The sequence below is a fragment of the Nicotiana tabacum genome, chromosome 1 (genome assembly GCF_000715075.1).
Source record: "Nicotiana tabacum cultivar K326 chromosome 1, ASM71507v2, whole genome shotgun sequence".
Lineage (NCBI taxonomy): Eukaryota > Viridiplantae > Streptophyta > Magnoliopsida > Solanales > Solanaceae > Nicotiana > Nicotiana tabacum.
In genome coordinates this window covers 63,255,649-63,267,054 of record NC_134080.1, presented here as the reverse complement: position 1 = coordinate 63,267,054, position 11,406 = coordinate 63,255,649, and positions in this window count along the sequence as shown.

The window sequence follows — 11,406 nt, the reverse complement described above, 5'->3', positions numbered from 1 at the left end:
TAGGGAGTGGAGACCATGTGTCTAAAATAAAATCAATTAGGGAGTGGAGACCCTATGTTGGAAAAGCGACTAGGGAGTGGAGACCCTATGTGTAAAATAAAATCAACTAGGGAGTGGAGACCCTATGTTGGCAAAGCAGACTGGGGAGTGGAGACCCTATGTCTTAAACAAAATCAACTAGGGAGTGAAGACCCTATGTTGGAAAAAACATAACTAGAGATTGGGGACCTTAGGCTACTATGTTTTTGAATTCTATATTTTTCTTTTTTTTTTCTTTTTTTTCATTTTTCTTCTTCTTCTTTTTTCTCTTTTTTTTTATTTCATAGAATGAGTAATTGCTGGAAGAATTTTGGAGGGAACTTCCCTTTTTGGATTGTTGCTGCAATGTTGTTTCTAGCCCTTGCGTAGTTTCTCTTTGGTTGCACCTGCTTCTTGCAAGGTTGCTTTGGACTGCACATGTTTCATATTTTCAAACAAAAAACAATTGTTAGTTTGAAACGGTGGTTGGTTTTGTGGCCTTAATTGTTTCAATCATTCGATCTCGGTCCGACTTCTTGGATGAAGATCTCAAATGCAACTGCTTGTTCCTTGAGGACCGATTTCATTTCACGCCCTGGAGAACATCTCATTTTTTCTAGACTTTGCCATGAAGGTTGGTCGGTAGAACTCAACCTTTTCGACTTTATTTTTCCTTCGTAGGCCTTTCCTTTCTGACTTTTCTCTCTCTCTCTCTCTCTCTCTCTCTTTTCTCTTTTTTTATCTTCGGAGCATTGGGGAACTTTTGGCTCCTAAAACTTTGTCGCAACAACTAGTTGCGTGGGACTTAGTCTTTTCCAACTTTATTTCGCCTTCGTAGGCCTTTCATTTCTGGCTTCTTTCTTCCAACTTCAATTCCAGAGCATTTGGGGCACCTTGGCCTTTCAAACTTTTGCCAAGACGGTTAGCCACATGGTACTCAACCTTTTCAACTTAACTTTGCCCTTATAGGCACTTTAATTTGATTTCTTTCTTTTGAGAACTTTTAATTTCAAAGCATTGGACACCATGGCCAGTCGAGGTCAACTTGATGCCCCTGATGATGTTGGGTGCATATTGGCTTGTATCAGACAAAAACCCTGTAAATCAGTCTTGCCATCCCTTCTTTGTCTCAATTTCAGAATAGAGTTAGACCGAAAGGGATTCAAAGAAAAACAAACAATAGAATGGACAATGAATTTAAACAAGAGGTATCCCTTTTGGGGAAAAGAAAAAAGGACTTATCTAGAGTGCATGCAGAATTCAATGAATATGACATGCCTTTTGGACTGGATGTCTGATCCATGTAAACCGTCCGACTCTCAGAAATGTATCACAGCTTTTGCCTCAAAATCGATAAACATTGCCAGGACTCTATCGATGCCGATACTGTGAGGATCTTCTTTTCTATCAGGGGCACCCTTTGCGGGTTTTCACTAGCTGACCACTCTTATTTCTCTTCTCACCGTCGCCTTATAGTGCTCTTTGCGAGTTTTCACTAACAAGACTCTCTCATTTCTAGTTTCTCTGCTTACTGTCTCCTCACGGTGCTCGTGTGGGTTTTCACCAATAGGACTCTCTCATTTTATTTCTCTACTTTTATTGCATCGGATCCAAGTAGCTGTATTCTCCGATCCTTGAACATTCTCACCGATTGATCGGAAGGACTTGAAAGGATTTTGGGTAAAAATGATTTGGACTGAATTAAAACTTTGGAACCATTCAGGCGGGATCATCGACGAACCATTATAACACTTGCCCCAGTTTTACTTTTAGGGAATTTGGGTTTTTATTTTGGTGTGACTGAACCCCAGAGAGAGGCTGCCTACGTATCCTTTCGGAATCAAGTCGAACGTAGTTCAAGGAACTTTGTTTTTGATTTTCTTTTATTTTTCTGTTTTGTTTTGCTCTCTTTCTTTTTCCTTTCCTTTTTCCTCTCTCTTTTTTTCATTTTTTTCATTCCATTTTCTTTGTCTTTTCTTCCTCTTTTTTTTTATATTTTTTTTCCTTTTTCTTCTTTTTTTCTTTTTCTTTTTTTTTCATTTTATTTTTCAATAACACTTTCAGGTACCAAAGAGGGTAATCAAAGAATGGGAGTTGGCTCAAAGGGTTTGCAAAGGGTTGATAGTGTTTGGGTAGCGAGAACGAAAGCCTTCGTCATCCCAACTGGAGAATATTAGTATTATATGGAGGATCCAATATAGTACCTTTTAACTGCATTTTCATGGACAGTTATTTCAGGGACATTTTCTTCGATGTGTCCCAAGTACAATGCACTCTTTTGGCAGTACTCTTGTTGCAATGTATGGACATTTCCAATTCGGGAACCAATCCTTCAGTTGTTCTAACTCTTTGTTTTATTTCCTTAAACTTATCCTCATTGCGATCTAATTCTTGATTCATTACTTCGAGGTCTGACAGCTTTTCAGGATCTAGGCATGAAGTCCGCAAGCATGTCATGTTATTGAAATTTGCATTTAACATAACTGAAAAGAAAAATAAGAAAAGTGACAAGACTAAGAAAATAGGTATTCCTGGACAATAAAATATTAATTTCATTTGCTTTTTTTTTTCTCTTTTTTTCAATTTTTGAAGATAGAAGGGTTTACATCGGAAAGTAAGACAATAAGGTAAAATATCCAGATCACACCCTGAGATAATCCGGACGTAGAAGAATAGCAAGACCGGCTACTAAGACTCCCGTATGATGGAGAACTTTCATGCTTGGCGACCATTTTTTGGCTTTTCTTCTATCTCGGTAATGGCTGCAACGGCCTTCAGTGCTGGATCAAATTTCTCAGCTTCACAAATTATTCCGACTATTGGCCCGATGTTGTGGGCAGGCAACAGATTATTCATCACATCAGGAGCTTCTTCATCCCGAAAAATGATTCTTTTAGCTTCAATCAAATCTTCAACTACCCTTTTGAGGGTCCAACAGTCCTTCGTACTGTGTCCTACTACTCCAGAGTGGTATTCACATCTAGCATCATCTCGATGCGAGGGGGACTCGGGGTTTGGCCAGTTCGAGGCCACTAGTTGCAATAGATTTAGCCTGATTAGCTTTTGGAACAAGCTTGAACACGATTCACCAATAGGGATGAACTGATTCTTTCTGAAAGGCTCTCTTGGGCAAGAATTGTATTGGGGATCATTTGCTTGAGGATTATATGGAGCTTGGTAAGGATAGGAATATTTGGGAGGTGGAGCTCGATTTTGTGGATAATGTTGTGGCCGCATGTAAGGTTGCATGTTCATCACCGCATAAGGAGGTAGTGCCACGACATAAGCAGCATCTTGAATTGGATAATAGTGTTGAGGGACCTCAGGAAGCATATATGATTGGTTGAATGACCTGTGGGCTCCCCTCGAGCTGGAAGCCATCATTGCTCCTTCTTCTCTCACGTTTCCATTTATTAAATCCTTTGAACCATTTTGAACGTCTGGTGATGTGGCTTTAAAAGCAGCATGACTCAAGATTCGACCTATTTTCAAACCGTTTTCAACCATTTCCCCAATTTTGATAGCCTCGGCGAACGGCTTACCCATAGCGGATGTCATGTTCTGGAAGTAGTTTGCCTCTTGGGCCTAAAGAAAGACCGTGACCTTTTCAATTTCGTCCATTGGAGGCTTTACCCTGGCAGCTTGCTCACACTATTTGACAGCATATTCGCGGAAGCTTTCCAAAGATTTCGTTTTGAAGTTGGACAAAGAATTTTTGTCCGGAGCTATGTCCACATTGTACTGGAACTGTCTGACAAAATCCCGGGCCAGGTCAACCCATATGTTCCAATGGGTAATTGCTTGATCCGTATACCACTCAAAAGTGATTCCGGTGAGGCTTTCCCCAAAATAGGCCATTGGCAACCCCCTTTTTCCACCAGCACTCCTCAACTGGTTATAGTATTGTTTCAGATGAACGATCGGGTCTCCATGCCCGTCGTACTTTTCAAATTTTGGTATCTTAAGCCAACTGGCAAGTGGACATGGGGAAACATACAAGGGTGTGAGTATGAGACACTCTTTTGGGCACTCAGACCTTGCATGCTTTTTAGGCTTTGTTCGAGGCTCTTCATCTTCCGAGCCATTTCCTCTTGCTCGGGCACCTTTTCTTGCTCCACCGAGAGATCATATTGCGGAGGTTGATTAAAAGAACACGGGGTCACATATGTTATTTCTGGTTGAAGCTGTGGACCCTGAAAGATGAACATTGGAGGTGGTGCCCTTGAAGCCGATGCCAGGGGGGAACCACAAAAAGCATGCCAGGAACATTGGACAGCATTGGAGGGTGCTCGCATGGGATGAGCGGGTTGTGCACAGGGGCATTGGTAACCTCACCTGACTTAGGGACCAACTCAGGGAACCTGGAGACCAACTCAGGGAACCTGGGGACCAACTCAGGGAACCTAGGGATTGCACTTGGCGGTTCCCTACCATTAGACCAGGCGTCCCACATTTCCAATATGCGGAGACGCAACATTTTATTCTCTTCAGCAACTGCTGATTCTAGCTGCAGAATAGCAGATGCCAGACTATCCTCAGGACCGATGATTAGTAGATTGCTTGCGGAGGCCATCTATGCCTTTGGATCTTGTGAAGGAGAGGAGGTTAGACTGCCAACAAAACCAACCACCAAAACCTAGCTAGTTTGCTGTCACGACCTGGATTTCCCACCTTCGGGAGTCGTGATGGCGCCTACTATTGTGATCTAGGAAAGCCAATTACTGAACATATTACCTTTATACATTTTTATACCCGTTTAACATTTATAAAGCAATAATGTGAAAAATAGCAAAAATTTCACTAAGCGGAAGAAAAGTAGTAAAATATCTGAAATGTGAATCTAATACAACTATTTAAGCCTCAATCACCCAGAACTGATGTCACAATACCACAGACGATCTAAGAGTGCTAAATACAAAGTCTAAAAATAAAGATACATTATTTCCGAATCAAAGAAATGAAACAGGAAATAAAGGATAGAGGAGATGCTATGGCCTGTGGACGCTTGCAGGTCTACCTTGGATCTCCGCGTGGACTGAAGGTAGCCATCAAATCTACGGTCCAAAAGCTACCCCGAGATCTACACATAGTGCAGAGTGTAGTATCAGCACAACCGACCCCATGTGCTGGTAAGTGCCTAGCCTAACCTCAGCGAAGTAGTGATGAGTCTAGGATCAGACTACCATATAAACCTGTGCAATTCAACTATATATAACGGAAAAGAAGAACATAAATAAACAATCAAATATAGGAACGGTAGCATGCAGCGGGGGAGATATCAATTCAGAATAGAAAGACAACAGGTAATTGAAGGAAACAGTAAATCTCAGATAACAGCAAAGAACCAGAAATCAATAAGTGCACGGCATCACCCTTCGTGCTTTTACTCTCGTCTTCACCAAAACAATCAAGTAATGAAAATGTGTACGGCATCACCCTTCGTGCTTTTACTCTCGTCCTCACCATATAATCAATATAATCGGCACGGAATGGTACATCGTGCGGCACGGCATCACCCTTCGTGCTTTACACTCTTTCTTCACAAATCATACACGGCATCACCCTTCGTGCTTTAACACTCTCTCACCAAACAATACACGGCATTACCCTTCGTGCTTTAACTCTCTTCCTCACATAAACAACAATCACAAACAATAGGGCAAGGAAATAAATGAAACAATAAGAATCCCGACAAGGGAACAATAATTCAACAACAAGTCCTGGCAAGAGACAACATCAAAACAACAACAACATCCCAAAAATGGGAGATAACACTAAAAGCAACAATATCCCGACAAGGGAGATAACATAATGATTCTCTTCTCTTTTTCACTTTTACTTCATAACTCACTTTACCTCTTTGAGCCAATGCCCTAAAAGGTTCAATTTCCACTTATACTTTCACATTTCATTGTATAGCTCGAGCCAACGCTCCTCAATGTTCAAATGTCACAATTACTCCCACAAACTTTGCCCAACAATAGAAATCATCATCAAAGCATGAATAATACAACGAGGCCATAATATTCACAATATAAGACTCACGGGCATAATTAACACTAACATATAGATACTCGTCACCATGCCTATACGCCGTACTCGACAAATGCCATATAGCAAATAGGACTAGACTCCTAATCCCTCAAGCTAAGGTTAAACCAAACACTTACCTCGATACCACGAACACAATTCATGTTTCAATTATAGCTTTACCCTTTGATTCCACCACTAATTCGCTCGTATCTAGGCACAAATTATTTAATTACATCAATAAACGCTAAATGAATCAATTCGATTGCATGAAAATGAGTTTTCCAGAGTTATGCCCAAAAAGTCAAAAATCATCCCGGAGCCCACATGGTCAAAACCTGAGGTTCAAATCAAAACCCGAATACCCATTTCCCCATGAACCCGAATATATAATTTGTTTTAAAATTGGACCTCAAATCGAGGTCCAAATACCCAATTTTTGAAAACCCTAGGTTCTACCCAAAACACCCAATTTCCCCCATGAAAATCATTGATTTTTAGTTGAAATTATGTTAAAAGATGTTAATGATTGAAGGAAACGATTTGAAATTGACTTACAATCGATTTGGAAGAAGAGTTGTTCTTGAAAAATCGCCCCAAGGAGTTTGTGTTTTGAAAAGATGTGAAAAATGGTTGATTTTCAGCTAAGTGTAAAAGTTACAGGTCGCAGGTATGGGATATGCGAACAGGGATTCGCAATTGCGAACCCCGACCTCTGCTAAGTTGGGAATTGCGAAAAAGGTCTCGCATTTGCAAGCTGGGAAATGCGAAGGTAGGGTTGCATTTGCGACCATTAGCTAGGAATGGAGGGGATCACATTTACGATAGAACCCTCACAATTGCGAGGATAGGCTGGCCTAGGCCTCTTTCGCATTTGCGACAGGCCTATCGCATTTGCGAATTCGAATTTGGGCAATGCAACAGCTGAAAACCTGCAATTTTCTAAGTCCAAAATACACCCCGTGACCTATCCAAAACTCACCCGAGCCCTCGTGGCTTCAAACCAAAAATCACATCAACCTTAAAACATCATATGGACTCGCCCGTGCATTCAAATTACTAAAATAACATCAACTACTATGAATTTTGCATCAAAATCATAAAATTTTCTCAAGAACTTCAAATTTCCAATTTTCTCAAAAATGATCTGATTCACGTCGTTTCTAGTCCGTTTCTTACCAAACTTCACAAAATTTCACATATAAGACCTGTACCAGGCGCCATAACCAAAATACGGGCCTGATACCATCATGTTCTAATCACAATTTATTTCCAAATCTCATAAATAATTTCAGAAAATAATTTTCTTTAAAAATTTATTTCTCGGGCTTGGGACCTCGGAATTTGATTCCGGACATACACCCAAGTCCCATATTGTCCTACGAACCCTTCGGGACAGTCAAATCACAGGTCCGGGTCAGTTTACCCAAAACATTGACCGAAGTCAAATTAGTTCATTTTATAGTAAAAAAATTTATCATTTTTCACAGATTTTCACATAATAGCTTTCTGGCTATGCACCCGAACTGTGTACGCAAATTGAGGTGATGCCAAAAGAGGTTTACAAGTGATGACCTTTTGGGTCATCACATTCTCCACCTCTAAAACAACCGTTCGTCCTCGAACGGACAGAAGAAGGAAGTACCTAAGTCGGGGAAAAGATGGGGATAAGAACTCCTCATATCAGACTCGGACTCCCAGGTCGATGCCTCAGCAGGCTGACCTCTCCACTGAACACGAACAGAAGGAAAACTCTTAGATCTCAACTGACAAACCTGCCGGTCTAGAATAGCTACCGGCTCCTCCTCATAAGACAAGTCCTTGTCCAACTGGAAGTGCTGAAATCTAACACGTGGGATGGATCACCATTATATTTCCGAAGCATGGACACATGAAATACTGGATGCACGGCTGATAAGCTCGGCGGCAATGCAAGTCTATAAGTCACCTCTCCCACTCGATCAAGAATCTCAAACGGGCTAATGAACCTAGGGCTAAGCTTTCCCTTCTTCCCAAATCTCATCACGCCCTTCATAGGCGACACTCGAAGCAATACCCGCTCACTGATCATGAATGCCAAATCACGAACCTTGTGGTCGGCATAACTCTTTTGCCTGGACTAAGTTGTACGAAGCCTATCCTGAATGATTGTGACCTTGTCCAAGGCATCCTGAACCAGATCCGTACCCAACAATCGAGCCTCCTCCTACTCAAATCATCCAACCGGCGACTGACACCGCCTACAATACAAAGCCTCATACGGAGCCATCTGGATACTCGACTGATAGTTGTTGTTGTAGGCAAACTCTGCTAAAGGCAAAAACTGATCCCATGAGCCTCCAAAGTCAATGACACAAACTCGGAGCATATCCTCCAAAATCTGAATAGTCCGCTTGGACTACCCGTCCGTCTGAGGATGAAACGTTGTGCTCAACTCAACCCATGTGCCCAATTCTCGCTGAACTGCTCTCCAAAAATGGGAGGTAAACTGCATACCTCGATCCGAAATGATAGACTCTGGCACACCATGAAGACGAACAATCTCCCGGATATAGATCTCGGCTAACCTCTCGGAAGAATAGGAGACTGCCACAGGAATGAAATGTGTTGACTTGGTCAGCCTATCAACAATAATCCACACTGCATCGAACTTCTTCTGAGTCCGTGGGAGTCCAACAACAAAGTCCATAGTGATATGCTCCCACTTCCACTCAAGAATCTCAATCTTCTGGAACAAACCACCAGGCCTCTGATACTCATACTTAACCTGCTGACAATTCAAACACCGAGCCACATATGCAACGATATCCTTCTTAATTCTCCGCCACCAATAATGTTGCCGCAAATCCTGATACATTTTCGCGGCACCTGGATGAATAGAGTACCGGGAGCTATGGGCCTCATCTAAAATTAACTCTCGAAGTCCATCCACATTAGGCACACAAACTCGACCCTGCAATCTCAAAACTCCATCATCACCTAAAGTAACCTGCTTGGCACCTCTGTGCTGCACCGTGTCTCTAAGGACACATAGATGAGGATCATCATACTGCCGATCTCGGATACGCTCCAGTAATGAAGAACGAGTGACTGTGCAAGCTAACACACAGTTGGGCTCATAAACATCCAAACTCATGAACTGATTGGCCAAAGCCTGAACATCCAAAGCAAGCGGTCTTTAAATGACCAAAATATGAGCAAGACTACTCATACTGGCTGACTTCCTATTCAGAGCATCAGCCACCACATTGGCCTTTCCCGGATGATATAATATGGTGATATCATAATCCTTTAATAGCTCCAACCACCTTCTCTGCCTCAAATTCAACTCCTTTTGCTTGAACAAATACTGCAGACTCTTGTGATCCGTGATCACCTCACATACCACACCGTATAGATAATGCCTCCAAATCTTCAATGCGTGAACAATGGCTGCTAACTCCAAATCATGAACCGGATAGTTCTTCTCATGAATCTTCAACTGACGTGGAGCATAGGCAATGACCTTGCCATCCTACATCAACACCGCACCAAGTCCAATGTGAGATGTATCACAATAAACTGTATAAGGCCCTGAACCTATGGGCAAAACCAATACAGGTGCCGTAGTCAGAGCTGTCTTGAGCTTCTGAAAGCTCGCCTCACACTCATCCGACCATCTGAATGGGGCACCCTTCTGGGTCAACCTGGTCATCGGGGCTGCGATAGATGAATACCCCTCCACGAACCGACGATAGTAACCTGCCAATCCCAAGAAACTCCGAATCTCTATAGCTAATGCTGGTCTAGGCCAGTTTTTGACTACCTCAATCTTCTTCGGATCAACCTGAATACCCTCTGCTGATACAACATGACCCAGAAATGCAACTGAACTCAGCCAGAACTCACACTTCGAAAACTTATCATACAACTGACTATCCCTCAAAGTCTGAAGAACCATTCTAAGATGCTGCTCGTGCTCCTCTCGGTTACGGGAATAGATCAAAATATCATCAATGAAGACTATCACGAACAAATCCAAGTAAGGCCTGAACACTTGGTTCATCAACTCCATAAAAGCTACTGGGGCATTTGTCAACCCAAATGACATCACCAAGAACTCATAATGCCCGTACCGAGTGCAGAAAGCTGTCTTAGGGACATCAGATGCCCTAATCCTCAACTGATGGTAGCCAAATCTCAAGTCAATCTTCGAGAATACCTTGGCACCCTGAAGCTGATCAAACAAATCATCAATCCTCGATAATGGGTACTTATTCTTGATTGTAACCTTATTCAACTGCCGGTAATCAATGCACATTCTCATCGATCCATCCTTCTTCTTAACAAATAGCACTGGCGCACCCCAAGGCAAAACACTAGGTCTAATGAAACCTTCTAAAGCAAGTCTTGCAACTGCTCCTTTAACTCTTTCAACTCAGGCGGGGCCATACGATACGGCGGAATAGAAATGGGCTGAGTGCCCAGAGCCAAATCAATGCAAAAGTCAATATCCATGTTGGGTAGCATACCCGGCATGTCTAAAGGGAATACCTCAGGAAACTCACGAACAACAGACACATAATCAATACAAAGAACCTCGGCACTAGTATCACGAACGTATGTCAAATAGGCCAAGCACCCCTTCTCGACCATACGCCGAGCCTTCATATAAGAGATAACACTACAGGTAGAATGTCCAGGAGTTCCTCTCCACTCTAAGCGAGGTACACCCGGCAAAGCTAAGGTCATAGTCTTCGCATGATAGTCCAAGATAGCATGGTAAAGTGATAACTAGTCCATCCCCAATATGACATCAAAATCAACCATGTCCAAAAGGAGAAAATCTACACGAGTCTCAAGACCCCCAATCATAACTACACATGAACGATGGACTCGATCTACAATAACAGAATCACTAACCGGTGTAGACACATAAACATGAGCACTCAACGAATCACTAGGCATGACCAGATACGGTGCAAAATAAGATGACACATAGGAGTACGTAGAACCTGGATCAAATAACACTGAAGCATCTCTATCACAAACCAGAACTGTACCTGTGACAACTGTATCGGAAGCCTCAGCCTCGGTCCTGGCTGGAAGAGCTTAACATCGGGGCTGGGGCCCACCACCCTGAACTACATCTCTAGGACGGCCTGCTGCTAGTTGGCCTCCACCTCTAGCGGCCTGGGCTCCACCTCTAGTTCCTCTACCTCCACCTCTAGCACCTCTACCCCCACCTCTAGCTGGATGGGCAGGTTGTGGAACACTCGGTGCCTTAACCATGGCACAAGAACCGTGATACTAGGAGCTACTCGGTGCTCGAGGGCAAAACCTAGCAATGTGACTCATATCACCACAAGTGTAGCAAGC